The sequence below is a fragment of the Notamacropus eugenii genome, chromosome 2 (assembly GCF_028372415.1).
Source record: "Notamacropus eugenii isolate mMacEug1 chromosome 2, mMacEug1.pri_v2, whole genome shotgun sequence".
In the NCBI taxonomy this organism is placed as follows: Eukaryota; Metazoa; Chordata; class Mammalia; order Diprotodontia; family Macropodidae; genus Notamacropus; species Notamacropus eugenii.
In genome coordinates, this window is record NC_092873.1 from 479922923 (window position 1) to 479928922 (window position 6000).

Here is a 6000-nt window from a genome sequence, read left to right on the forward strand (position 1 = left end):
CTCTTTCTGGATCTCTTTCAGGAGGTGATCTATGGATTCCTTGAATACTTATTTTGCCCTCTGGTTCTAGAATCTCAGGGCAGTTTTCCTTGATAATTTCATGAAAGATGATGTCTAGGCTCTTTTTCTCATCATGGCTTTCAGGTAGTCCTAGAATTTTTAAATTGTCTCTCCTGGATCTATTTTCCAGGTCAGTTGTTTTTCCTATGACGTATTTCACATTATCTTCCATTTTTTCATTCTTTTGGTTTTGTTTTGTGATTTCTTGGTTTCTCACAAAGTCATTAGCCTCCATCTGTTCCATTCTAATTTTGAAAGAACTATTTTCTTCAGTGAGCTTTTGAACCTCCTTTTCCATTTGGCTAATTCTGCTTTTGAAAGCATTCTTCTCCTCATTGGCTTTTTGAAGCTCTTGTGCCAATTGAGTTAGCCTATTTTTCAAGGTGTTATTTTCTTCAGCATTTTTTTGAGTCTCCTTTAGCAAGGTGTGGACCTGCTTTTCATGCTTTTCTTGCATCTCTCTCATTTCTCTTCCCAGTTTTTCCTTCACCTCTCTAACTTGATTTTCAAAATCTTTTTTGAGCTCTTCCATGGCCTGAGCCCATGGTGTATTTATTTTAGATGTTTGGGATACAGAAGCCTTGACTTTTATGTCTTTCCCTGATGGTAAGCATTGTTCTTCCTCATCAGAAAGGATGGGAGGAGATATCTGTTCACCAAGAAAGTAACCTTCTATGGTCTTATTTTTTTTCCTTTTTCTGGGCATTTTCCCAGCCAGTTACTTGACTTCTGAGGTTCTCTCCACACCCACCTTGCCTCCAGTTCTGCCCAACTAGTGCTTGGGGGCTGAGATTCAAATGCTGCTCCCCAGCCTCAGGGCTTTGGGTGGGGGTGGGGCTGCTATTCAGTGTGAGATTAAGTTCAGCTGCTTGGGTGGGAGCAGGATGGCCACATGGGGCTCAGTTCTCTCAGGGGGTTTATGCAGAGACCTTCAATAATGGATGTGAGCTCCTGCCTGCTTTGGCAGCCCTTGTCCTCTGCTGCCTCTGCTGCTGCCTCCCAAGGGGGCCTGGGTTATGGAGACACCCTGCTCCCCTCTTGGTGAGCCAAAAAGACCCTGTCACTGACCTTTTCCACCTGTGGGTGGAGGGACTTGCACAGCTACTGGAGATTCTGTCCCTGAAGCCTGCTCAGATCTGCTCTTCTCGGTGCCTCGTGGCCAAGATAGTGCTGGGCTCTGCTCCAGGACTGGTGTGTGACACACCTTTCGTGTCAGTTTTTCAGGTCTCTCTGGAACAGAAATCTCCTCCACTCCATTGTTCTGTGGCTTCTGCTGCTCCAGAATTTGTTGGGAATTCTTCTTTACAGGTATTTTATGGGCTGTGGGTTCAGAGCTAGCATATGTGTATCTTTCTACTCCACCATCTTGGCTCCTCCCCCCTCAAATTTTGATTCTAAAAAACTAAGTTGGGTTCATAAACCATATTCAATTGAAATTTAAAAAGTCAGTCATCTGCCATTAAAAGTTCAAGAAGAATTTGCCAAATTGTCAAGCAACACAGATTTAAAACTTGTATTTCCTAAAAAAAAATCATTAAATGAATTTTGACTTGGGATTAGGACAGACTTTCCAATGATTTTTGAGATAGCCCTAAAGATATCTTTGCCATTTTATATTGTAAATTGATGTGAAGCAGCATTCTCAGCATTGGTAGTTATAGAATCAAAATATCAATCAACTCTGATAAATCTTGAAGATGCTCTAGGTCCTGCAGTGTCAAATATTCTGCCAAGATTGAACTCTTTATGTAAAAATAAATGAGCATATCCATCTCATTAGTATGCAAATTTGCTTTTTTCTTTAATAAATGGTAAAATTACATGTATATCAAAGAATTGTTTTAAAATAAATTTCTTCATGATTTATTATCAGTAAATGTTTGATTTGTATGCCTGTTTTGTATACCTATATACCCGAGGTTGCGTAAAAATTTCTTGAGTGACAAAGGGATGTGAGTGGAAAAAAATTAAGAACTGAACTTTCCCATCATTATACACTTAGTATTTCTCTCTCTCTGTCTGTGTCTGTGTCTGTGTCTGTGTCTGTGTCTGTGTCTGTGTCTGTGTCTCTGTCTCTCTCTGTCTGTGTCTCTGTCTCTCTCTCTCCCTCCCTCCCTCTTTCTCTTTCCCTGTCTGTTATTCTGATGCAAGACCCAACGTCCTGGCTTGTAGCCAGTACTCTCTATTAAATATATGCAAAGTAAGTGCAAAATAATTTTTAAGGGAGTGAGGTAGAGAGCAACAACTCAGTCCCACAGCTTTGTTTATTAGAAAACAGGAGTTTGCAATGACAATTTAGAAACAGGGTTGTGGACATCAGAAAATGGTAGGTAACCCTTAAGGTGCCAGACCTCACTGATCAATGTAGATTGTACAAAGAAATGAAGAAACTGTCTGCAACATGTCACTATAGGCCACAAAATTCAGCACCTACAAACTCCTAGTATAGAGGTATGACCCATTTAGACTGAGCCTAGCTGAAAGTTTTAAAGGAGAAGAGACAAGAAAAAGTTAGGATAAGGGCAAGGTCCCTTCTGGTATTAATAAGGCATTCTGCTCTTTCCAAGAGCAGATTTGAAGGCTTTAAGTATTTCATTTACACATGTAAAGACCAGAAATAATTCTACCCCAGGACATAGACTGTCTCAGAACCTTGGTACCTAGGAACTTGTTTTTTTTTTTTTTTTACAAACTCAACAAGAATCTGGGAAATGTAACTGGATAGTCTCCTACTTAGGGAGCCTACCTTTGAACTAGGAATAATTGTTGAATAGAAGATTTTTGATCCCTTGCCTGGGAGGTAACATGTCATAGCTTATGCCTTTTAGGGAGCAGACCTGGAGAGGCTTCTGCCAATCCAAGGCTGAAGTTTTCTGCCCTCTTTGAAAGAGCATAATAGAATCTGTCTGACTCTGGGAAGGTCTATCACAGCTGCCCATCAAAGAGTGAGTTCAGGGAGTTCAGCAGATTGACCAACTTAGCACAGATGCCTCAACTAGTAAGATGTCAGTCCAGAAGTTAAGGGATCTGTCTGACCTAATATACCCAGGAAAGGCACTATGACCTATGGCAATCTAATGTAGCTTAGCTATCGCTGACACTAAAGTTTGGCAAGGACTCTGGAGAGAGGAATAAGAGTAAGTCCCTGAAGTTCTGGATTGGTGAGTTGCCTTAGCCATATATGTTCATCTAAATGCCATTGACAAAGATGAGAACAAGATAATAAGAATGAATAACTTATGCTCATATAATGCTTTCAGGTTTAGAGAATATTTTTCTTACAACACATTTGGAAATTGAATGATATAGGCATTATATACTCATTTTTAGTTATAAAAAAGCTAAGGTTTATAGAGTTCAAAAGACATCTTAAATCGTAAAGCCAGTGTAGTCAAGGCAAATTATATAGATGTTATGATGCACCAAATCTACCTTTGCCTCAGTTACTTAGATAAAATCAGTTATAGATCAGAATTATTTGAATTTTTAAGATAGTTACCTTAACAGTCAGATTGCTTTATCTTAGGAGACATGACAAGAAAAGAAATAGGGCAAAGAAATCAATTTTAAATAGGTATTCAGAAAAATAACTAGATATTATGTGATTCAAGTCAGACCAATTTATAAATGTCGGTCTAACCTCTAGTGCTGGGTAGTGATTATGCAGATGTCTATATGATATGATTAGAAAGTCTGTCCTAGGAGATAGCCCCCAACATGTTTTATACCTACTCTTCTTGCTATACCATTTGAGTTAATGTCTTTTCTAAGAGGTAATTGAGTCTACTGGTTGGTTGTTAATGAGTACCACACTGGTGGGGTAAAGTGAGCAGTAGCCACCCACATCCACCCTATACCCATAAGGAAAGATCATTGTTTCTAAGGTCATATGAGCTGGGTATAAGCCTCTGATGCTTACTTGTGTGACCCTGGGCAAGTCATTTAGCTTCCTTTGTCCTCTTTCTTCATTTATAGAATGATACTGTTGGAGTAGTAACCTCTGAGAATTCTCTGAACTTAAAAGCCAGGATTCTATGATTTTTAGTAGGTCACAAAATCCCAGGTTTCTCATCTCAAATCTCTATTTGGATATTGAAGGGGGTGGGGGGGAATCTATCTTCTGTACATGAAGCCTGAGATACCACTTCAGAACTTTCTTCTCACTTAAATATGACTCCCTGTTAAAATGCAAATACTTTTGAGAGAAAAAAATATTTTAAATGTTTTTTAATCATTTGCATCTTAGTATAAATGAAGAATTTCAGAGTAGATTTTGTAACAGAGAAAAGTGTCAATGAAGTTAAAGGGTATAAGGAGAATGGGGTTACTTTGGAGGGTGAGAAGGGGTGGGATAGGGAAATAGATATGGTAGAATAATTTTGCCTGGTTTATGGTTCTACTTTCACAGTTTTGCCTTGAGCTTGACTAGGTTGGCTGAGATAGTACATTCTTAGAACTAGCTGCTTGAATAGACTTACCTGCAGCTGGGCTGCAGCTGGTTTGAATCTGCCTAGACTCGTGAGGGTGATGTAGGTGTGTGGTAGAAGTAAAAGCCTGACTATTAGGGCTGACTCCGATATAAATATCAGTAAGTTTTGCTGCAATATCAACTTTGGATAATGCTTACAGAGCAAAATTTAAGAAATAATCAGGATCATAGATTTAGAAAGGACCTTTGGGATCATCTAGTCCACTGCCCCTTCCCCCCCAAGTTTTACAGATCAGGAATTGAGGCCTTGAAAAGTGACTTGCTCCAGGTCACGCATATTGTAAGTAGTAGATGCTGAATCAAACACATATCATTTTGAGTGAAAAAGAGTCAGTGAAGACTTCTCAGTACTTGACAATAGATTTCTAGTAGGTAGTTAGGCCTAAGTTTCTATCTCCTAGAAATTATGTGACCTTGAAGAAACTTGAAACTTAACTCTCCCTTCTTAGAGTGCCACCTCAGCATACTACATGCCAAATAAGGTTATGAGCATTGTGGTAGCTTTACATGGGTTATTTTGCTACTTCCTTGCTCCTTATTTCTAAGGTAAATTGCCGTGTTTAGATTGTGAGCCTGCTTCCCAGCCAATGGGAGTAATGGCCATCAGGGAGGGTGGGGGGTTTCCATTAGGACTATATAATCTTTGCTCTTGCCTTCTGCAAGCACCTCACTCTCTTGATTACTTGTCAGAGAGGGTATGCCCTTTCTCGGGAGATTGTAATAAAATCTTGCTGCTTTGCTTCTACCTTGAAAAGTCTCTGATTTTCATTCAAATAGGTGATCTCTGACCCACACAATCTGCCTCCAAATCTAGTCCTTTCTACTATAAAATGTTACCTCCACATAAGAGCGCAAAAATTTATTTTTTTCTTAATTTTCTTTTTTTCCTATTTATTTTCAGTGTTCTACAATCACTACCATATAACTTAGATTTTTTTCCCTCCCCCTCTTTCCTCCTTAGCTCCCCCTCCCTCCATGAGACAGCATGCAATTTTATATAGGTTCTGCACATACATTCCTATTAAATACATTTTCACCATAGTCATGTTGTGAAGAATTAAAATGAATGGGAGAAATCATATAACAAACTAAAATGTAATGTAAAAGAAACATTTATTAAGCGCTTACTATATGCAAGGCATTCAATGATCTCATCAGCTCCCAGGGGTTCAAGTATCATATCTCTGCTAATGACTATCAGATTTATATATCAAGCCCTAATGTCTCATTTGAATTTCATTCTTGTATTACAAATTGCCTATTGGACAATTGCCTGTTTGTAACATTGGCATCTCAAACTCTTTCAATATGTTTAAAATGTGACTTCATTACATTCTACTCTCAAACCCTTATCTATTATGTAAAGGACACCAAAAGCTCCTGTCCTCAAGGAGAGTGCATTGTGAAGGGGAGACAGTTTAAATAACTGTATTTACATAATAAATGAAGGT